The 24,908-nt window shown below is 39.4% G+C and overlaps 1 protein-coding gene across 1 annotated transcript in view; it reads left to right on the top strand.

Annotated features, from left to right (window-relative positions):
* The first annotated feature begins 10,829 nt into the window (after window positions 1-10,829).
* Window positions 10,830-24,908, top strand: part of HAPLN1 (hyaluronan and proteoglycan link protein 1) — a 68,258-nt gene continuing 54,179 nt past the window's right edge. Inside the window, exon 1 of the mRNA XM_061187977.1 lies at window positions 10,830-11,039. The gene's annotated coding sequence lies outside the window, so the exon portion shown is untranslated. The remainder of the gene's footprint in view (window positions 11,040-24,908) is intronic.

The raw sequence follows: 24,908 nt of genomic DNA, 5'->3' as shown, positions 1-24,908 counted from the left end.
TATAAAGTACAAGTTCAACTAAGCATGTGACCTCGAAACTATTCAGTTACTGTAATGCACACTTTTCCAGTTCCCGCCACAGAATAAAAGCATATATATACATGTATGCTTTTACTCTATTATTATTTCATTGTCTCATGATGACTGAACAAATGAAAATAGCCTGAACAATTGTTGATGAATATTTTGATACAAGAACACAAACTAAACGATTTAAAGCATTAAGAACAGATTATCTTATTGGTCAATTAACCTTAACTAAAATAGTCATCCCATCAAAACAACAAACATGCATTGCATCAAATTACTTCATTCCTAGAGGTCAAGTAAAGAACGGAAATTACAGTCATGGGTCTGTTATTTTTCTTACTCTTTGATAATATCAGCATACAGAAAGAATACAGGCATTAAAATTAAGTATTTTATTATTTGAGTGCTTTTTTCCTCTAAGGAAAAAGATACCTTTTGACAGCCAGAGCTTTGAAGAATCAGTGAGACAAAATATGGTTCAAGTTTAATTAATAAAAAAAAAAAAGGTGGTAGAAAGAAGTCATTTTCATAGTTAGCTTATAAAAGGGTAGTCACAAATGACATACATATTTTACATTGAAATGAAAATAATGCTGTGAACCTTAATTTCACTTTAAGTTATGTAGTTGATTAAAACAATCCATGATTTTTAATAGCAAAATTACAAAATAGAAAATAATACCATTAATAAAGATTGAAAGAAAGTTAGTTAGTGAATATCAGTAGTAGTAAAGCAGCCTGCATGACAGTCTACTAGGCAGAAATGAAGCTTTACTCTCATTTAAGAGCCAGGAATATACTCCTGATATACTGAATTATTTTACCTCAAAACTTTTATTTTTCCCCTTTTATATAGAACTAGACAATATTAGACATATTTTGAAATAAATAACATGTATTTAAAGCTCCCTAATTTGTGTTTTTTAAGTGGCTTCTAGGACTATAAATTTTCATTCAGTATGGGATCTCACAGAAGCTCACTGTTAGCTTCTTAAATTATCTAGAGGCATTAAAAATGGAAACTCCGTCAGCGGTTGCCAGGGGTTAGGTGGAAGGAAGGATGCATAAGTGGAACACGGAGGATTTTTAGGGTACTGAAAATATTCTATGATACTGAAATGGCAGGTACATGTCATTATATATTTGTCCAGATCCACAGACTATACAACACCTAGCGTGAACACTAATGTAAGCTATGGACTTTGGATGATAAGAATGTGTCCATATAGTTTCATCATTTGTAACAAATATACCACTCTGATGGGGGGTGTGGACAATGGGGGAGGCTCTGTGTGTGTCGGGGCAGTGGGTATTTGGGAAATCTCTATACCTTCCTCTCAATTTTGCTGTGAACGTAAAACTGCTCTAAAAAATTGTCTTTTTAAAAGAAATAGAATCTCAAGAAGGCCATGCGCACCGTTTGTTTGTTTGCTTGTTAGTTTTTTTACAAATATTCCAGTTGAGGGAGGGGGCTTCTGAACTCTCTGCACACAATTCTAATAGTAGTACTCAAATAATAAGTAATACTCAAATAACACAAAGCCTTTTATCCACAAGAAAATCCACAAAGTGATCAAACCATAATACAAAATTATCAAGCATATTTTTTGCTCTACAAATATTTGTCTATTATTTTATGAGCCTAGATATACAGAAATGGAGCATAGTGACTGTCTATGAAATTGGAGTACAAAATTCCATTCAGCAGAGACCTATTTGTTTAAGAAACATTCATGCACAGTAATTTAGTAATGAAAAATATATATTTTAGGAGTTGTCAGAGTCTGATGAACCACTATTGGTATATTCACTCAACTTGATCCAAAGGTAGTTTCTATAGCCTCCAAACAAAGCAGTTAATTCAAAGAGTAAAGAATGCCACTCTCAGGCCAACTACAGTAAAGCAGTGTAGATTTTAATGTATAGGTCACAAAACTAAATACACATCTTAAGTTTTTTTTTTTTTTTTAAAGATTTATCGATTGATTGATTGATTGCTATGTTGGGTCTTCATTTCTGTGCTAGGGCTTTCTCTAGTTGTGGCAAGCGGGGGCCACTCTTCATCGTGGTGCGCGGGCCTCTCACTATCGTGGCCTCTCTTGCTGCGGAGCACAGGCTCCAGACGCACAGGCTCAGTAGTTGTGGCTCACGGGCCCAGTTGCTCCGCGGCACGTGCGATCTTCCCAGACCAGGGCTCGAACCCGTGTCCCCTGCATTAGCAGGCAGATTCTCAACCACTGCGCCACCAGGGAAGCCCCCACATCTTAAGTTTTTAGAACTCAGCTATCCAGCAAGCCTTATCAAAAAGTTTTTGATGAAGGAAGTGCTATGTTCAGAGCTATGGCAGAGGAAAATAGTATTACAGGCATGTAGAAATGGACCCCTGCCAAGGAGAACTGAGTCGGGGAAGGCACCAGGATGCTACTACAGAAGAGTAGGGATCAAATAAGAAAGGCATATTCAAAATGCAAAAGAGGTGACAGGTGTGAGAAACATTTCAGACTTCCCTCCAGAGTCAACAGATTACTGACATGGTAATTTCCAACTAGCAGGAAAGATCAAGCATTTGTGTGGCGAGGCATTAAGATGCTGAAGAGAGAAACTAAGAGGGAAAAAATAAAGGGCATAAAAATCAGTCAAGCTGGGTTTTAAATCAAAACACATGCCTATTTTTTATGAAAGAGAAACCTGAAAAGTTCGACTAGAAATCACTTTCCGATTTCTCCCTGCTAACATGCTTTCTCTATGACGTGATTCAATTCATCAAGCTTTTCTCTACCCCTACGTGGGCAAGACACTGAGCTTGGGATGGGGTGGAGACAACACTGGAAGATTTAAGAATGAATTAGACATGAACAAGCAATGTGCTCACAGTATAATGAGAGATAGATATATACCCAACTGATGAGCTGAGCTGTGCGAAGTTCCATAACAGAGATATAAGGTAATAAATGGAGAGGAAGAAATAATTAATTCTTAGCTATGTTCTAAAAGAAGTACATTGGTCACAACTGCATCCTAAGTACTACTCCGATTCGCAGAAATGGGTGGCTCTGACAATTCACAGACTTAATCAGGATATGTGCATAACTTTGGGGACAATTCCTTAATCTGAGCAGACTCAGTTTACTTATCCAGAAAGTAAAGGATTGAATTAAATCGTTTCAGCTTACTTTTCATTCTAAACACTTTCTATTTCTATTTAAGTGTTACTGGAAGGGGGTCAACAGAGTTTAGAATAGAGAACATTAATAGGGAAAAAATTCCTAGAGATCACCAGATTCTAAAGTTACTGACATTTCTTTCCATGTACAAGATGAGATAATAGGCACCTCAACTTTGCAAATTTTTCATGTTCCCAAATTACCGGCCTTTAAGCTCAAAAGAGATCCAACACCAGGCATTTGCACCAGCAAGCGAATATTCTCTAGTTGACATTAGGGCAGGATTACTGAAGAATTGTGGTGCATTCAGCAACAAGGCCAGTAGCAATTAGACACAAAATGGAGAAATACTTCCTCTTTTTCCTTTCTTTGTTTATTCATAAGAGTCTTCCTTCCAATTTAACCTTTTGTGCCTTAATTTAGCCATATGTTGGAACAACTAGATTGTGGTTAAGGAAGAAGTGCAGATTTCCTATTTACAGTAGAATCAATTGGCTGAGCTAGTCTGTGAAAGGAAGTTTAAGATAAATGCATGTAAGACTATTTCCCCATGTACTGTTCAAAGGCTCCCTCCAAAATCCTTTTACTTCCTCAGTGCTTAAAATAGACCACAAGTGAGCTTCCTAATGAACTTAATGCAAAAAAAAAAAAAAAAAAGGGAGGGTATATATATATGATAGATACATGAATATAAAGATATTGATAGGTATATTAGCTATTTTAAATACTGCCTAGTGCCTGCCTAAAACCTGGATGCAAAGAAAGAATTAATTCTGTATTTCTGGTGATATTAAGAAAAAAAATAGATTTTACCTATCAAGTTTAGCATAGACCGATATAGACAATTTTAAAAACATCCAGATGTTTATTCCAAACCACTTAAGTCAAAATTTACTAAGAGGCGTGCTGTTCTAAGTATTTAGGTTAATATTCTCTTCTCGTCTCTAGTAGAACTGTCTCTAAGCTTGGCACTTAACCAGTCTCTTCCTTTTGAAATTCTTCTCCATAGGTTTCTGATACAATATACTCCTGTCTTTCTCTCCATTTTCCTGACAAGGCTGGACTATTTTCCTTCACTTCCCAATAATCAAAGCCCTACACTTTAGTCTCTCCTGAGTAGTCTTGCCCTATGCCAACCTTGATGCATTAGCTAATTCACCCGTTTTACCCTAAGAAGAACTGTATATAAATCACTTTAGCTCAATTAGACTTGACATCCTTTTCTCTGAAGGTTATAGGGAGCAAGAAAAAAATACAATAAGGACTACATTTATTGATAGTTATAATTGGCCTAAATTTAAAATAACTATAAATACAAGCAAAAAAAATCAATATTCAAGTGGCTGATATTGTAATTCTAAGACAATAACCTTATTTTATGACTAACATCAACCTAGTTTCTTAAGAGTAAAATATTTTACCTTTGTTGATTATCATTTATACAATCACTCATCAGCCAAGCATGGAAGAAAAATATGTATTATGTTTCCTTTAATTCTATGAGACCAATAACAATGATACAAATTATTAATCAACCTCTGATGATTTACTATTTATGCCACTGGCTATTAAATGCAAAATACCCTGAACTAGCTTGTTCAATAACTAGCTTTCCTCATTTGTTCTTATTGTCTCTCCTGAATATAAAAGATGACATTGTCATCTTCAACAACAGCAATAAATATTTTTTGATCAGCTTCTACCAGCAAGGCTGTGTGCTAGAAACTGAAGATGCAAAGATATTATATTGCCCCTCAGAGAGTTTACAGTACACCTGATTTTAAAAAAACTAAATACATGAAAATATAAATAAAATGCAAGGTAGTATAAAATTGGCCAATGAGTGCTCTTAAGAGTAATATGGGATTGTGAGTGGGGGAAGAAGTTTCTTAACAATGAACACAGCACAACAAAGGAGATGGGACTAAATCTGGGCCCTACTGCAAAATGAGTATAACCTAGTTGATAATCAAATAGACATCAATGTACCGAAAAATTAAAGAAAGAGTTTGGGCATTCTGGACAAAAGAAACGCACTGAGGGAACAATAGATTACAGGAAAGATGCTGTGAAACCAAAACCAATCCAACAGACAAGCCAGAGAACATGCAGGCACTTAACTTCTCAGGAGTTGAGGATATTTATCACTTGGTATGATATTCATGTGGCCTCACTAGCTTCTGGAACATCTCTGCTTTTAACATTTGAACAATTTATTGCCTAATTACTTCATTTGCCCTTTGAAGAGTTTCTCTGCAGGATACTTTTTGAGAGTGAGAGTACAAAAAGTGGGCCCTTGGAAAGTCATCCCACCCATTGCATTAAAAGCAAAATAACCTTTTATCAAATGCTTTGTGACCATTTAAAATATTGAATTTGTATCTTAATCATGGAGTTCAACAGGAATATAGCCAGTGGGAATGACTTAATTACAAATTATGTCTTTCTCATGGTTATGCCCATATGCCCAAGGGATGCTTTAATGAAGTTCTGAGCCCTCAGACAGGAAAGGTCAAATGGCTTTCCTCCCCACCCCCATCCCAGTACCTCAGAGTGCACATAGCTGCACCTTTTTCCTAGCAGATGTTCCACCAGGTATGATACTAGTCTGAGGCAAAAATTCCAGGAAACACAAATTCACTGGGAGGGAGTTCTCTGAAATTCAGTAGATAATAGAGCAGCCACTTTCAGAGTTTGAAAAGGAGATGAATTTAGATAATCTCCATTTGAATATAAATGTATATTTCATTAGAAGTGTAATATGCCAGGAGGAATACCACTCTGCTTGCAAATTTATCACACATTAAAGATTCATGATATTTTATACCGATATTTTTTAAATGTTGAAAATGTTCCTGCTATGTTTATACTATGCACATATTTAAGTCTGTGCTAGGTTAAGCCAGATGAATTGCGTTTTTTGGTAGGTCAAAAATGGTTGAATATTCCATTTTATCTGGTTCAACCCAATTACTCAAATTGTCTTACAATTAGCAAAAGAAGGCGAAGTTACATTTTATAACACCATTCTGACCTATTTTTCATTCTTAAAAAATACTTTTGCATTATGCTAAACAAGGTCTTTTCAATATCCATTAGCTCTAAATTGGTATTGGCTTTTCCAGAACCTTGATTTGCCATTTAATTTCTAGGCTCTGTATCTCTAGCACTTAGCCAGGTAATTTAAGGTAAAACATGAATTTGAAGCACATAAGTCATTTTGAAAATTAATTTTGAAGAAAATATTTGGTTTTTTTTTTCCTTGTAATTTAAGAAAGCTGCTCGCCCTGTCTTCTCCAAAACAAAAACAAAATACTTCATTAGGCCATGAAAGACATGTTTCTGAAATTCAGCAGGACCCTTTGGGGCCCTCCCAGGTACAAATCCTTTCCGTGTCCCCAGTTTCTTGTTTGTAGGAAATAGGTTTCATTCAGCCTCCTAGATCTTACCTGAGTTCCAAAGGGCAGATTCAAACAATAGCTAATCAGGGATGTGAGGGAATGCAGAAACAGGGGAGGAACAGTCAAGAAGCAATAGTGCAGCAATGGGTCAGGGTCCCGGTTCCCCGCCCCCCCCCGCTCCCCCCGCCCCCCCCCCCACCCCGCTGAAGGGATATACATAACAGTATCTTTGAGTTCTTCTGCAGGAACTAAGACCCCTACCCTGGTGGAGGATGGGAACTTCAGGCTGAGGACCAGGTTCCGGGAAGCAACACCCTGTCACCTCACCACCAACCAATCAGAAAAAAGTCATACACTTTGCAGCCCCTACTCCACATTTTGCCTATAAAACCTTCTCCGCGAAAACCACGGGGGAGTTTGGGGTTGTGAGCACGAGCCACCTGTTCTCCTGGCTTGGCCCTGCAATAAACCTTTCTCTGCTCCAAACTCCAATGTTTGTTTGGCCTCACCATGCATGGGGCACACAAACTTGCATTCGGGAACATTTCCACATGAATTATTAATGTTAATAATTAGAAGGAATCTTCATACCCAGAATAATCTTTTGATATGCTTTTCCTTGAAAAGATATTTGTCTTCTAATATTTTTCTACAACTTATACCTTTGTAAAATTATTTAGTCATGAAAATAGATTTGTACTAATTTACTTACTTGATTTGATTTTTTTAACCAAAGCTTATTATAATGACTTTGCCCTGATGCATAATTATAATGACTGATCAAAGTAATGTATACCTCTGTAAATAGGTACAAAACTGAACATTAACTAAACACAAAAATCTTTTTTAAAAGACTTAAAGCTAATTCCAGTGTAAATTTTAAATAATTAGTACACCATGTGAACCCCCAAGTGAATCGAAATGTATATAATATCAATACATGCATCCATATCAGTAAAATTAAATATACACTATTGACAGGTTTAAGTACTTGTGATTAAGAACACTGTACTGGGGATCTTTTAACAAAGGCTAGTGTTGGGCTGCACCCCACAGGCCTACAAGCCTGTACGTGCTGAGCCTCAACCTAAGCGAGAGCCTGGAGTCAGTGCCAGAGAAGTCAGGGGTTTAATGCAGCGGTCCCCAACCTTTCTGGCGCCAGGGACCAGTTTCGTGGAAGACAGTTTTTCCACAGACCGGGGCGGAGCGATGGGGAACAGCAGATGAAGCTTTGCTCGCTCGCCTGCCGCTCACCTCCGGCTGCACGGCCCAGTTCCTACCGGTCTGCGGCCCAGGGTTTGGGGGCCCCTGGTTTAATGGAGAGGGGAGGATCTTACATGTCGGAAGCAAGGTCCTGAAGCAGCACCCCATCGAGTGCAGCAGGCATCGAGCAGAACATGGCAACAGTCTTGGCTCCCGGGGGAAGGGGAGGTTACCAATTATAGGGGGAATTGAAGTCAGGTTGGCTCATTAGTTACCAGGGAAACCAGCAGAGGGGCATGCCCCTCCCCACCCCTTTAATAAGCTATCCCGGTGGAGATGTTCTGATCTAAAGATTAGAACAATCACTAGCTGGGGCTAGAGGCAAGTTTGTACGAGGATCTCTCAGGTGAGTAGGATTTAAGTAAAGCAGGGACTGGTCCACCAGGGGATGCACAGAGAGCAAGAGAATAGCCATCTCAGGTGGCCTGACTACACAGCTAGCAACTGGCCTATCTGGGAAGATAGGAAATAGGGGTGGGGAAGGATTGACGAGATGACTCTGGAAGCCTATCTCAATTGGTAGGGTTTTACCTGAAAGAAAAAAAAAAAAAAATTCTGGTACAACTCACTGTGATCTAAAATGCAGAAGAGATGGTTTTATGTGGCTAATAAACAATTTCTGAAGAGAACACATTACATTCTCTTAATGCTCTGCTGGAATAAGTATATGCATGGAGAAGGCCGCAGAATAAGAAACACGTGCCATGATGGATGGACCAGCTAATCTGATTTACTGCCCAGGCAACTCCCAGAGATTAGGTGTTTAAGCTGAGGGAACAAGATCAGTATTCTCACTATATTTATATCATTTCCTAGCCACGTACCACCAGCTTCACCACCTTTGTGGAGCTTTAATGTAAAAAATGTAGGATATTTATTCTTAAGTCCAATTCCTTTATGTTCCTTAAAATACATACCATCCTGAACATTTACAAGAAATAGCATAAAAACTCTTTTCACAGTTGAAAGGCAGAGATGTATCTTATTTTTATTGGCAGTTAATGTGAGGCCTACAGTATAACAGCTGTCTCAATAGCTACGAAATTAACGACATAAAATTGCAAAGCCTAGAGCGGCCTGTTCCCTGTGAGGACAAACAGAAAAAATGAAAAAGAGGCGCCTTGCCCAGGTTTTGAAATTACAAAAAAAGTGTAGAATTGCCTGCTGGAGGATTCGTTTTTAATTATTTCATTTCGAATATAACTGTCTTCATTCAGCCAGACTTTGTGGGTGTTCGGTTTGTCTTTGGAATAAAATCGTTTCAAGAGGCACTTGTAAATTTACCAAAGACTCGAATGGCAAGGGTGAGCCTGGGGGCAGGAACCGGTGAAATACATCAGGGAAAAGCGGGAAAGAAGACTTTTTTTTTTTTTTTTAAAGAACTCTTTCCCGCCTCTCTTCTAAGAGGAAGCTGCCAACACTTCTTAGGTTTTATCTCCAAGACAATAGCGCCGCTCGCCGCCTCCAGCGCAGCTCAGACCGCGCGCACCGCCCTACTCGCGCCCCTGCCTCACCTGTCCCCCTGCCGCACTAGTTCACCAGCCCCACGAGTGACCTGCTCCACCGGCGTCCCTGCCTCACTGGTCCCCGTGCCTCCCACCCCACTAGATCATCTCCCCACGAGTCTCCCTGCCCCGCCAATCCTCTGCTCCATCAGTCCTCTGGCTCTCCAGAACCTCTGCCCCACCGGTTCCCCTGCCCTTCCAGTGCACCAGTTGAGCGGCGGCCGACGTGACGAGCCCGCAGCCCGGCCTGCGCCTCCCAAGCCGGCGGGCGAGAGCCGGGAGCGCAGCCCCGATTCCCTGGACGCCCCTGAGCGCCCTGCGCCCACGGTGCCTGCACCCGTAGGCTCCCAGGCGGACCGGCCTGCGTCTCGCCTCCTCCCTGGTCTGGGGCCTCTCGGGCTTGTTTGCTTGTCCTCATCCCCGGGCCAGCCCTGCTCCCTCCTCCCGGCGGCTGCAACAGCCGTTTGCTTCCTGCGGTGTGTTTCTTTTTTTCCCCTCCTAGGCTCCATCAAAGGTGGCTCTGTTATTGAAATATGAAGCCATTTCCTCTCCAAAACGCTTGGTTACTCAAAGCGGGAATCAATGGACCTATATACTCTCCCAGAAGTTATAAATAAATGTCTATTTGTTCAGGAGGCGTTTTCCCGCGCGTCCCAGCATCTTCCCCAGTGGTTATTTTAGGGGCGCGCGCGCGTGCGCGTGTGCGTGTGTGTGTGTGTGTGTGTGTGCGTGCGCGCGCCCTGTACCCATCTGGTTCTAATCCTGGGTATGGATCCATAAGCCAACCCCACCCATCCTGTCTGCCCCTCGCATTCTTCACTCTAAATAAATCTAGGTTCTCTGAGCTCTGTCATCCAGGGATACGACAGCAGTTGTTTGTTTGTTAACAGAGATTCAAACTCAATATCAATACTGAGTCCAGTAAACAAGAAAGCATACTTCTGGCAATTTGGGTGAAAGGGTACCTCAAGTTTAGGAAGCTTTATCCGCTGTTGTCATAATTACCTTTCTACTTGGTTACCCTGGATCTACTTTGGGGAGAGGGAGGCGGGAAAGCGAGGACCTCTCCTACCTTTGGATTTTCCTTTTAAGCAGAGGCTAAAAAACAAAATGAAAATTCACTGTCCTCGCTTGTCTGCCTCACCCCGCTGCCCCACGATCATTCCACAAGCCCCTTGCCCCATCCCCTCTGGACAGATCCAGGAGGTGTGCTGTGAGTGGGGGGCTTGTGGTTTTAGCTACCGCTTTGCCTGAACCCCAGAGGAGCGAGTTACTCGGGGATCGGAGCAGAGGGCAAAGTCATCTAACAGGCTGCTGTTTCACAAGGTCTGGGCACTGAGCTGCCCCTCCTTTCCTCCCTGAAGTTTGCATGAAGTGCACGTTAGGCTGTAATTAGGGGATCTGGGAGGAGAACTTTCCTGGTGACGCTGCTTTGCTTTTCTTCTGCTCTTGGTGAGAAAGTGCCTCCTTCTTCCCAGGACCAGGACCTCTGCCATCCAGCGCCACAAAGAGACATTCTGCGCGGCGCAGGCACACACACACACACTCACACAAGCACACACACTTACCCAGAGACAAACTTAAGGTGAGAGGAAAGAGCCCTAGCTTCACTTGATCTCCAGGCTCCAACTTCAGCAGGACTTGAGAGCATCTGAACTTCTGGATTTTAGGACAAGGTAAAACTTCCATAATTTTTTTACTCTTTCTGTCAAACCTTGATACCTTTAAGATTTCAGAGAGCAATTCATATCATGATATATGTATACATTAAAATAACTTCTATTTTCTTTAATTTTCTTTTGAGTTTAACATGACATCTCAACTTTTTTTAAGATGCATATTGTCAGATAAAATACTGTACTGCAATAAACAAGCTCAGTCTCGACTGGGGCAAGAATTAAGTCCAGTATCCCAGCTTTTGCTAGTGCTACCGTAAATCTGGTAGATGCATGGTTTCCAAGTGGCAGCTTTTCCATCTGTATTTCAACAAACATTTTTATAACACCTGAAAAAAAGGATAGTATAGACTGAAGAAAATGCTGAGGAATGGGAATGTCCATTCCACATGTATGAGTTTTCTTTTAGAGAATATGTAAGTTTATGTGAAAAAGAAAGTTACTGTAATCATAAGTAATACCTGTTAGATTGATAATCTTTGAGATGTTACCAGTTTTGGTCCACTCTTCTCAACTTAATTGTGAAATTAAGATCATAGAATTATGATGCTTTTCATATATAGAATGACGTTGGTAGATAATATTAATGCACTGAAAAAAAGATGTTTTAAGTCATGGTTGGTAAGATTACTTTTAAAAGTTGCTTAAAGGAATTATTTGTGTTGAGACTGTTTATTTACCATCCTAAGCAAATCTGAACTCTTTTGGGTTGAAATGAAGTTGTTCTCTTCCGTTGACTATGACTGTTGTGTTCCAAATAAGATGGTTTATTATTTTGAAAATAAGTTATTTTATTTTCATTTATCCCTGGAAAAATACACAAAGTAGCCAATACATTTGGGAGTTTTTAGGGTGGAAAGTGTTCCTGTACACGTTCCAGCGTGATGTCATAAAATCAAACATACCTCTTGGAAGTTAATGGTTCTTAAGAAATAAAGCCTGTGAATTAATTTCTGAATGCAATGTAATATTTATTCATTACAAATGTAGTTTCTGGTAACCATTTCGATTTGATTATTTCAGTGTACTAAATTTGCAGTCATTTTATACACCCTTTAGTGACTTAGATATTTTAATGGAATCATAAAATGGGAATATTGTTCCACCGAAAATACATCATAGCAGTTCTCTTTGGATAACTTTTAGTGTGATATTTCTTAATCCTTACATCAGTTTTTAACTTCAGTTCCATATATTTTTATGAATAAAGAAGTTTTTCTTTCATTCAGTAAAATAGAATGTATGCCAAATGCTGGTTGAGCATTTAAGCTTTAGCCTTTAGACACTTTGGGACTATATGTTCTTAATAATTTAATTTTTAAGCTAAGAGAATGACTACATGTTTTGGTAATCTCTTCAGAAAATTGAAAACAGCTTAAAAATGGGAAAACTAGATAAGAAGTAATTTTGTTTAAATGTAACTTAATGATCAAGAGAAACCCAACAACCTGCAGACCACTGGTCTCCAAAGAGAGTGAACCTAGAGGCCAGTATTCCGAAGAGGAGTGTTCAGTGGGCCTGGGCTTTCTGTGAGAAACAAGCAAGAGGAGAACATCATGTTCTTATAAAGTGAGCCATTTATTGTCAGCTAGGCCCTGTCTCTCAGAGGAATGACTGACACTGTAATTTAGAAGAACTGAAGATACTTTCACAGAGAAGAATTGATTCATTATATCCCTAGTGGTTTCACTTCCTTTTCCTTCCTTTGGGAGCTGGTAACACATCCAGGATAAATACATTCGGCGAACTCAGAAAGATGCTTTATGAATAGATGGTCTACTAAACAGTCCTGCCTTTTAGCATCTTGGATGTGGAATGTCGGTATTTTCTGAGTAGTTGAAGAAGTCTTTGAATCTTAAGGTAGCACAGCACTTCATCTTTGTAAAGATGAACAAGAGGCATATTCAGAAAATAACTCCCTTTTTCAGAAATGGTTTTCTTTTCATTTCCTTTTGCCCCATGCATGTTTTATTTTCCAGGTTACATTTTTTAAATAATGGTATTCCACCATTTAAAATTCCAGCAAAATGCAGAGCAAATTTGAAAATAACCTTTACATTATAGTCTTCTGTTACCTTTAGTTAATTTTCTGACCTCCTGTATTCCTTATTAGTAACCCTAGTTCTTAGCCTATGGTATTTAAATGTATTTAGTCTGTTATTTAAAGGTAACGATATATTGTTGGGGAAAAACTGGAATGGAAACCTGAATATTCTTAGGATTTTAATCAATAGTGTTTAAGGAGGATTAGAGGAGACAGCTGGTTAAACAAATATTAGGTGTAGAGTGGACGCAATGGTATAAATTAATAATGCAGCTCTTTATTTACACTATGAATGGGAGAGTCTGTGAAGGTTCCACGTGTGAAGCACGGTCCCTATGTGCCACCTAGTGGACTAGTCAAAGAAAGCTTTCTCACCAGCCTCTTAGTAAAAAATTCTGAGATTTCTATTTTGTTGTCATTGAACAAACTGCAGGCCAGACGTTGGGGTAGGTGCTCAGAGTAGAAAATACAGCAGCTGACTTTTGTATAATTTAAAAATCAAGGCACCACTTAACGGTTGATTAAATTCCCGGTAGTTGCATTTAAAATCAGTTTACTCTTTACTGGGTAATTTACCATCAACTTTCTGCCTCCATGAGGATACAGTTTAATAACCGTAACTCGCTTCTAATACAGGATTGGTTTTTGGCAGAGATGTCATGACCTAGCTTAAAAAAGGGTGGGGAGAGTGAATCTTGAATCACTTTCTCAAATGGAAATAAATTTCTGTAAAGTTTACTGTTACTGATTTTAAGTGGGTAACTAATGATTAGCTTAAAAGGTTAGCACACTGATACTAGCACATATTATTACATATTCTTTAGATTTTTTTTCACTAAATGCAAAAGGATAAGAGTAAAAATTGCTTTTGGGTAGTGAGGTATGCTTTACAGAATACTGCTCTCAGACACTAACGATCAGCATGTAGAACAACTTCATCTATACCTGTTGTTCATATGTAGTTTTGAAGCAGGAACATTGCTTCTAAGTCGACATGATAGAAAAAAATCTTAAGCAAGAACAATTACAAGGAAAGCCACTGTTGGAAAAAAGCATCAGGGGTTTCCCTGGTGGTGCAGTGGTTAAGAATCCGCCTGCCAATGCAGGGGACACGGGCTTGAGCCCTGGTCCTGGAAGATACCACATGCCGCGGAACAACTAAGCCCGTGCGCCACAACTACTGAGCCCACGAACCACAACTACTGAGCCCATGTGTCACAACTACTGAAGCCTGTGCTCCTAGAGCCCGTGCTCCACAACAAGAGAAGCCACAACAATGAGAAGCCCGTGCACCACAACGAAGAGTAGCCCCCGCTCGCGGCAACTAGAGAAAGCCCGCACAGCAACGAAGACCCAACACAGCCAAAAATAAATAAATAAATAAATAAAAAGCATCAGGATATCACAGGAGATTAATCCATCAGAATATTGCACAGAGACTTTTGAAAAACTTTTCTCTGGGAGATATATGAATTATCACTCCAATTGGCTCTTTGCAAGATATATGACTTAATGGCAACAGTGTTCAGCACATCAGCCTTAATCAAGACAAGTTCTGAAATTCAGATTGGAAGGAAAAATGCCTCAGTCGGGGAAAAAAAAAAATGATTAATTTGTTGCTTGCTGAGCTCTGAAGGTGTAATCCACAAATCGAGTTAGGCCTGCTCGTGTGGGATGCAACCTTCCTGTTTAGGGGACTTTGGTTTTGTGTACAACAGCGAGACCTACGCTGTGAAAGGAGAGCTGCTCATTAAGTCTTTCTTCATTAATGCCACAAAATTATAGCCTGACTTGATCGGAGGTAATGGCTGGAATCAACATCAACAATCATGTAAAATAAAGCAAATTATCTTAATTCTTATTTCCAATGAGTTATTATCCACCAGAAACACAGCGTTCTGTTAAAATTTCATCTGATCATCCTTGTGATTTAGCGTGAATCATAGATTCATTTTAGTGAGAGATTGCCTAAAAGTCAGAGGTCCTCAAAGTAGAAATTTAGTCATGAATTGGAAAACCGTTACAAGAAGTTTTAACAACGGTTTCAGGCGACTTGATACTAGAGAAGAACAAAGTCTACAAGAGAGAACCAGCCAAGCTTTCTGAAATGGTCTGACGCTACTGGGTTCTTGGCTGTATTGTAGGAGCTCCGCATAATGGCTTTTTCCAGTGGTGGAGACCTGGAGGGGGCTTTGCTGGGGCTGAAAAGTTCTTAGCTATGTTCAGACAAAACCAGGTTTGTTTAAAATAGCAAATGTTGCTGGACTATTTTGAGCTTCTATTAATTGTTTTATAGCTCAATAGGGGATAGGGGAGTGATATCTGAGATGGGGGTATTGCAAGAAAGCCAGGGGGCTATTTGCAAAACAAAACAAAACAAACAAACTCACAGAGTTTTCTAAATAACCTAGAAAAATTACGGAAGTTCAGGGATAGGTCCTCAGTCTTATAAGGGCAACAGAAATTTCCCCTTTTGGCCAACCTTGCTTAACCCGAAGAGAACACAATTTACTTGATTGGTTCCAAAATTCTGATTACTATATTCCAATTCCATTTACTTATTAAATAAAATCCAATTAAGTTAATAACATTCAATTATTTTTATGATAAATCTGGATTTTCTTCAACTTCTCACAAAGTTTTATGGATAGTGTTTCAGCTTAGTCTCCACCTATATGATGTGAATTTTCCTCACTTTGACTCTCTTATTTGGAATTTGGGGATCACCTCAATCGATCATTCATGCGTTCATCTGTGCATTCAACAAAAATTTATTGAACATTTGCTATTTGCCAGGCACTCTGCTAGCACTGCGTGCTGGGCCCTTCACTTTATACCATGAAAATTGATACTAAAAAAATCAAAAAGCCCACATTGATGATAATGAATGGAAAATGTTGCAAGATCCTGAGCGACAGAAACAACCAAAATGTTCTCGCCTCATAGTTTTTGTATTAGGATTTTGAGCATGCATCCTTAAAATCATCTTCCCTTGTTTGCCATCTCCTAGCTGAGTGAGTAAGAGCTTTGTTTCTTGGTTGTGTGGGCACAGATGGGCCTGAGAGCGCAGCTCTGACACTCCAAAGCCCCAGGAGGTCAAGGGTTCCAATAATCTGTCTATGCGGATGGGCAGGAAAAGCAAAAATTCATTTGCACACAGCTGCTGTCTGCCAGTTGGGAACTAAAATTCAGCCTGAGCACAGAATGATTTCGTGCTTACCATTTGCACCAGGCTCCATGCTAGGTGTTACAGAGTCACTGGCTCAAGGAGTTCACAAGCCAGTGGAGAAGACAGATGGACGCACCTCATAAATCACTAGTAAAATGTGCCAAGTAGGTGAAGCTGGCCTTCCTAGTATCCTGGGTCTCTTTCCGTGGCACTTAGCCAAACTCTCCACCAACCCCCGCCCCACCTCTTAAACTGCGACTCCTGCTCTCCGCTCCCTACCCCAAGAACCTGATACTTCTCTGTTTATTGATTTCTTGACTGACTGATTACACCCAAGTGTGAATGAGTTTCACTCATGCATTTACATTTCAAGCCTTTTATCTCTGTAAAGTAAATGTTTTGTTTTCTGTGAAAAGAATTTCAAGCATCTGGGGGCCTTCCCATCCTTACACCACAGTGTATAATTAAGCCGATTTAGTCCTCCATGGTCTTCAATCTCTGTTATCCCCATTCCCTATGTGAGGCCACAGAGATTCCCTCAAGGCCTGTTTCCCTTGTGCAGGACCTTGGGTCCTGCTAACCCACAGCCTGAACAACCTGTCCTTCCACCCTCCCCACAGGGCTTGGCCCAGACACAATCTCCCTCCCCCACCCCAAGGGGCATCCCAGCCCATCCCTTTGAACCCTCCTGTTCTCTTTGCTTGGGTCCTCTCAGCCCTTTATTACCATGCTTGGGTGGCTGCCCCTGGATAGGTAGAACACCTATAGCTTCTTATGTTCTATTGTTTGAGCCCTTACGTCACCCCAAATAGATGGACGGAGCAGTGAGAATCCACATAGTCAGTCCAGAACTCCTCTAAGTCAAGGTTTTGAAGGAGGAAAAGACAGGGATATGCATAGGACAAGCACAGGAATTGGCCATCATGTTGAAAATATGGGTCAAAGCCAGCATCTTTTTTAAATGTGTGCTCAGGTACTTTCCAATTGGTTTCAGAGAAATTTCAACATCAATGCTGACTACAGATTCTGGAAAACTAACTGGAGGAGAAAAAAAAAAAAACAGTGAAAATTTGCCTTGGCTTTTTAAACAAATGATCAGTCATTTGTTTAAATATTTTCCTATTTTATATTTGACATAGGGCATACGGATAATCACGTTATTAGTTGTTTCAGATTTATTTATGTTTTCTTTGATTATACTCCTTTGATTATGCCACCACTGATGCTCCTGTAAGATGCTCCTGTAATATAAAGATGTGTTCATCACTTTTTAAATTGCTAGGACTAATGACCCAGATTGAGAGACTTGGTTTCCTTCCCCTACGGAATTCCCTGCAGCTTAGAGGATGGTGATCTTTGACCTGCATCAGTCACCTAGCTGGGGGATATGAGTGCCTGACATTCAGCAAGTGCCCTATAAATGCTTCCTGTTGTTTCCATCAGTGCCTAGTACCGTGCCGAACTTGAGGCTTGAGGGGTCTCCCCGCCTTCTCTTCCAAGTGCCTATATTTCAGATGTCTGAACACCTCCCAACCCCAGGCCATTCCCTGACTCTGCCTTTGTTTCCTTATCAGTCGTCTTCTTATCTTTCAATGTCATTAAATTCATAAACTCTTCTCAGATTAAAAAATAATTACTGGGATAAAATTAATGTAAATAAAATTAATGGATAATTTTAATAAATCTCTAAATTTAAGGAAATTGAGACTGGAGGAAGGAAATGAGTTTAGAAAGGACATGGAACAGTATAGGCACGATCTAATAAGGATACACTGGATGGGGGAGAGAATTTGAGGATCGTGTGAATGTTTCAAGGGCAGATGATAACATGAAGAGGGGTGCAATTGACTAAGATTGGGAATAAAGGAAGAATAAAAGTGTCCGGAGAAAACGGTGAGTCTAATATAGGAAGTGCCCATGGGACAGCCGAGAACTCATGTTAGTTAAATGTACATACTTAGGTACAGGGGAGAAGTCATGGCTGGAATAGATATTTGGAAGTCTTTAGTATTAAAATGGTAGTTGCAAATCATACGGAAGAGAAAGGAGCTCATTCCAAGGAAGAACAAAGGGAGAAACAGTTGACCAAGGACTAAAACCCGGGAAAAATTGGTTAAGAATGAGTTTGCCATTATTTATAAATGATTTTAACTTTCATTTTATCAACAATAGATGTCCACCGAGATGAATAACATCAATGTTTTATTAATTCTTATATCTCACAGTCGTAGTCAGTCCTCTGCACATAGAAGGTGCCAGACATGTTTGTTGAATTAAATGAAATTAAAATCGCATTTCCGAGCCTTCAGGCTCTAATGACAGATTTTCATAATGATAACCCTGAGCGTGGGTAAGCCCCCAAAATGTCTGAATTGCAGTTACTTATTCAATTTTGTCCAAAACTGAGCTAGCTTTAAATATATGTTGTTGCATTTTGTTGTTTGAAAATCAGTAATCAATGTGTGGTGGAGATGGTAATTCACCACAGTACTTGATTAATCTTAGCCCACGTTGTTTAGCTTAACATATAAATGAGTTCGCCACAGAATGTAGCCTAGTTCAAGTCCATTTATAATTCTTTTTCTGGTTCCTTGGTCCTGAAGACCTCTAAGTCTTAGGTCAGATTTGGAGCCTAGAATCCCGGATTTCTCTGCAACTTGCTTTTTATTTTCCCCCCTAGTTCTTCTCCCTCCTGTTGCCCCCTACTTGGGTTTCCATGTAAACTATATTGAAGAATTGAGTAATTTTTAGTATAAGTATGTCCCAAATATTGCATGGTACATTCTTATACTAAAGAGATTATTTGCTGTTTATCTGAAGTTCAAATTTAACCGGTATCCTGCATTTTCCATTGGCTAAATCAGATAACCCTACCCACCTCCCACATTTGTGTTACTAAAGCCAAAATATGGCAAACAAGAATTTCTTCATGAGACTTCTGAACACTCTCCTTGTAAAGGCCAACAAATGAAGTTACTGAGTGAATGTTCACGAGTGAGATAAATGCATTAAAAAGATACTGTAAATAAAATTATCTAACTCCAATATACCAATCAAGATGCAAATTTATAAAACATTTATGACTACTGTATGATATACCCTGGATACTAATAGCTATCTTAAGAATGCCATGAGTGTCTATCAGTGATATGTTTTAGTCTATTTAAAATATTTAAAAATAATGTACGTTTCAAAATTAAACTTTTTAATTTTCACATCTTCAAGTTGGCAATAATGATAAAACAAATTAATTGCTTTTAAATGAAAGAGAATACATTTAGAAAATTTTATATAATGTACAATGGCTATAAACTCTTAAATATTCTAACTGCAGAATATCTGAAAAGGATCTTTTCGCTTAATTATATGTCCTATTGTAGTTGTGCTGCCACCTTGTGATGTTTTGAGGTATGACCCAATTTAACTCAGTCCATTAATGTGTTGTACCAGATTGACAATTTGGTCAATGTTACAATGATTCCTCACATGATTAATATTTTCCATTTCACTCAGAAACACCACATATTTTAATACCAAGAAAGGGCCCTCAAGTATTTAATGCAAATATTTTCTAGGAGTTTAACGTATTATCTGCAAATTAGTAAATCCCTCGAGATAATCACTAAATTATAAGTCATTTAGTACTGTATTAATTTATGTTTTATGGGTGAGTATAGGTTGTATCTGCCTGTATGTTTGGTCTACTTAACCTTTTAACCTGAATTTCCTATAAAGTCCTTGAACCCAACATGTCCAAAATTAAACTCATTACCTCCCTTCTACCAAACCTGGTCCATGTCATCTCTATATAGATACCAAGACATTTCATTTATTATCCAAATCAGGACACTTTCGAAAGTGAAATGAAATGGGGTGCCTTACTAATTACTCCAGCAAAACAGGTATAAACCAAGACTGTCTCAAGCAAACCGGTCTTCTTATATATAAGTTAAAAATCATCATAATCCCAATCACCCAAACTAGAAAATGTGGAGTCACAGACTACGTTTCACCGAACAGACCTGGAACCTCCATCTCAGACTTCCTTCTACCTACTTGCTCCCTTTCATCTCCACTGTCCATCACACTGGTCAACATTCTCATTAGCCTTGTCCTGTTGTCTGCAGAGGGACCCAGCAGGCCCAAATCCTTTTTCAGGGTACATCTAACAGTCCCTTTCCTCCACAGCTGCTACAAACTGCTGGCAACTGCTGGGAGAACTCATCACCCTGCAGAACGGGGCCAGTGCACAACTTCATGGTATCTGATTTCAGCTGGATCTTTAATGCTATGTGGCCATTCTACCATATTGCTTGAAAGTTTTTGCTTCTCCAACTTCCTGCAGCAGATATCCAAGCCTCCCTAATCCTGCTAAAAAGAGAAACCATCTGTAAAGAACCCTCTCTTTGTCCTGCCACCAAAACTAGTCCCTAACACAACCTTCTTCTCCCTTCTCTTAGGAAAAACAACAACAGAAAAGGATCTCTCTCCTTTGCCTCTAAGCATCTCAGGCAGACATTGCCCCCTGAGTTCTAGATCCCAAATCCTCCAGTCTTTTCAAAGATATTCGCTATTAATTAGGCTTTTTCTCTCTTGTATTCTTCACCCTGTCCCACTCTGGTAATTTCCTCCTATTGGCATTTGATCATGGTCAAATCTTTTTGTCCTAAAATTATAAAACATTCCCTAACCTCACATACATCCTATCTACTCATCTTTCTCCTCCCCCCTCAGAGCCAGACTTCACTCTGAGGGCAAGGAGCACGCCGCGCTCACTCTCCACCCCTTCACCCATCCACTCCTCAGCCCGCTGGCACCGCGCTTTCTCCTTGCACTCCACTGGAACGCTCCTCACCAGGGTCACCAATGAGTTGTTTACAGTATGTTTGCTGAGTGGTATTTCATGCTGGTGACCACGTTCCCTTCACAACAATCTCTACCCTTGGCTTTTGTGACAGCCACTCCCCTAGTTGCCACAGACTTCTTTGCTGACTCCATCTCGGTCTGTTTCAGGCTTCTAAGAGCCCGCCTGCCCCTTGGCAGCTCTGTACTCTAACAGCTTCCACCCAGGACACCTCACCCTACCTGTGCTCTTGCGTCTACTCCTCTGCATTACACCACTCTCACCTGTGTGCAGATGACTCCCAGCGCTTTATATCTGGCCCAGAATTTTCTCCCGAGTGTCCGGACCACAAACATCTCAAAACTAGGAAGTCACCCTAACATCTCAAACTCCACAGGTCAACTCCAGATCAACTCCTTTTCTTTCTCCTGAATTTGAACTTCCCCCAATTTTATCTAGTTTAGTAAATGGCACCATTTTCTCTTCACTCAGTTTCCAAAAACCAGAAACATGGGAATCATCCTGTAGACTCTAGCTCATAAATATCTCTTAGATATATACACCCTTTTTTATCTCCATTAGCATAAACCTTACCCCTAATTGCCACCCTCTCTTCTCAAATTCCTGTAAACCTTACCCACTGGTCTCTGTGTCTTACTGCTTAGATTAGAAAGTCTTACTGCTTTCTAATGCATTCTCCCACATTCTCTCACACTTTCTGAAGTGTAAACGGAAAAGACTTGCCTGCTTAAATCTCTTTGATGCCTTTCTATTCCTGTGAAAATTAAGTCCAAGTTCTTTAATATGATTGGCAGGGTTCTCAGTGACCGGCTGTAGCTTACCTTTCCAGCCTCATCTCTCATCTAAAGTGACCCCGCATCCCAGCTGACAGGATCAAATGACCAGAAAAATTAAAACAGTAGAAACAGATCAATAGCTCTAAATATTAGAGTTACCAGATGCAGATTTTATGTTTATTTTAAGAAACTGGGTCCTAAGAAATTTAGCAAAGAACTGGAAACTACAAAAATATGATTCAAATGGAAACTCTAGAACTGAGAAAATGTAATAACCAAAATTACGAACTCAGTACATGAGCTTATGAAAAGTTTAGATACACTGAGGAGATGATTAGTAAACTGGAAAACAGTTCTGAAAAAATAACCAGACTGAAACCTGATAGAAAAAGGATGAAAGATACTGGAGGGGAAAAAAAGTAAAAGGTATGTGGGGTATAGACACTGGTGTCCCAGCAGGAGAATCAGCAAGTGGGGCAGAAACAATCTCTTAGAAATAATAGCTTGTGACTGTCCATGTCAGGGATTCAAGGAGCAATACAAAGCCCAACAGGATAAAAACCAGAAAATAAAAAAATGAAAAACTCACAGCCAGGCATGATACAGAAAAACTGCTGACAAAAACAAAGAGAGAATGTTAAAAACTTCCAGAAACAAAAGACTTCAGATAGACTAACAAGTAGCAAAATTAGCTAGTTGGAAATTTTGCTTTTCTTTTCACTTTAGGAAAATGCCAAAAATCAGTGGGTTGGCTTGGTCGTCTTCTGGGTGGATCTTATCGAGTCAGACTACTTTCTCTGAGAGCAAAGTCTTCAAGCCTAGAGGGACAGCAGTGTGGCTGGTTCCCCTAAGGAGCTGCACTGAGATAAATCTTAGTGGTGACTCAGTTCCTGGAATCTGTTCTCAGATGCTGTACAGTCCTATTGCTATCTAGGAAAATTCTGGAAGCAATTTGGGAGTCTCCTATCTATCTTTATCACTATCTAAGATTATTTTAGATTACAAAGAAAAAATAAATATGATTGAGAAGTTGATGATTTATGCCGGCGATATATATATATATATACCTATCTATCTATCTATCTATCTATCTATCTATCTATCTATCTATATATATACAGTAAGTCCCCTACATACAAACAAGTTCCATTCCGAGAGCACGTTCATAAGTCCAATTTGTTCGTAAGTCCAAAAAAGCCTAGGTACCTAACTAACACAATCGTCTATACAGTACTGTACTGTAATAGGTTTATAATACTTTTCACACAAATAATACTTGACAAACACAAAAAATAAAGAAAACATTTTTAATCTTACAATACATTACCTTGAAAAGTACAGTAGTACTAGCTACATCACCACTGCTTTTACGCTTGCTTCCGGGCATCCTGGGCTTAAAATAAAGACACTGTACTACTGTACTCTATACAGTACTGTACAGTAAAGTACACAAAAGCACAACCACTTGTAGAGGATGCACACATGTGACAATGTACACCAGACACGTGAACTAACTTACATGATTGGACATGCAAACGTACGTTCTCATATTTGAAAGTTCACAACTTAAAGGTTCGTATGTAGGGAACTTACTGTATATTACAGCAAAGTGATTCAGTTATACATATATATAGGCTTTTTCATATTCTTTTCCATTATGGTTTATCCCAGGATATTGAATATAGCTCCCTGTGCTACACTGTAGGACCTTGTTGTTTATCCATCCTATATATAATAGTTTGCATCTGCTAATCTCAAACTCCCAGTCCTTCCCTCCCCCACCCCCCTCCCTCCCCGTTGGCAACAACAAGTCTGTTCTCTATGTCTGGGAGTCTGGTTTGTAGATAAGTTCATTTGTGTCATATTTTAGATTCCACATATAAGTGATATCATATGGTATTTGTCTTTCTCTTTCTGACTCACTTAGTATAATCATCTCTAGGTCCATCCATGTTGCTGCAAATGGCATTATTTCATTCATTTTTATGTATGCCAGATATTTTACAATGTTATAACTATTTGTTTAAGGCACTGACATACAGGTCTTGGCAGCCAAAGTAAATACAAATTTATCACAAAGATTCTGATAATTAAAAGCTCCAGAATATTTCTCTTCTCTTACCAGACATTCATGGAGTTCCACTCTTCTAATTCTTTGCTCATGCCCTCCTTTCAGGCGGGCATCCCTTACCACGTTATCCCTCCCACCTGAAATACGACTCCTGCTAGGATCCTTCATATAACACTTCCTCCAAGAAATTTTACATTGTACTGCTAGCTGGAATTCATCACTTTTCTCTCAATTCTTTCTTAATATTTTATTTGTATCACAATTACTTAGCACACTTTTCTATGTGTTATACTGTATTTATTTGTTGAAATGTCTTTCTTGTTAGTAGATTGTTTATCCATCTGATGTCCTAAAGAGTTCTGACCTGAAAGGTTAGATTGGGAATTGGAGTTCAAAGAACCAAATCTGTTCCAATGTTCCACCCACTCTAGCAATCCCTTGTGTAGTATAATTGACAGATGTTTGTTGATCTGCTTCAACACCTGCAGTGGCAGAAAGCACTAGTATTTCACAGGGCAATTCATTTCACTTTTAGAGGACTTACCAAAAAGTTCTTCCCGACATTGTGCAAAACTGGCTTCCTTAACTTCCATCCACGTGTTCTTGTTTTGCCCTGTGAAGTTATATTGAATAAGTTTAATACCTTCCCCAGTTTATATCTGAGCAATTTAATTCTAAATGCAAAACACTGTTATGTTCTGTAAAATTTTGTTATTTGGGGCACATCATTCCAAACTCTGCAGATCATTTTATTTCTTGTAGCTTCTAAGCCACATTTCAACTACTCTTAGTATTAGCTTTATGGCCCTTGCGGGCTTTGAGTCTTGAAACTCTGAAAGGAAAAACTTCATTTATATTAACGTGACTTGAAAGCAAACCTCTTGATTGATAGTGCTCACAGAATTATTGAAATGAGTAAGATAATGTCCTTGTCACTGGAAAGGT

Source organism: Eubalaena glacialis, chromosome 4 (assembly GCF_028564815.1).
Source record: "Eubalaena glacialis isolate mEubGla1 chromosome 4, mEubGla1.1.hap2.+ XY, whole genome shotgun sequence".
Classification (NCBI taxonomy): domain Eukaryota; kingdom Metazoa; phylum Chordata; class Mammalia; order Artiodactyla; family Balaenidae; genus Eubalaena; species Eubalaena glacialis.
Note: the sequence above shows the minus strand (reverse complement) of the source record. Positions and strands in the feature narration are given on the sequence as shown.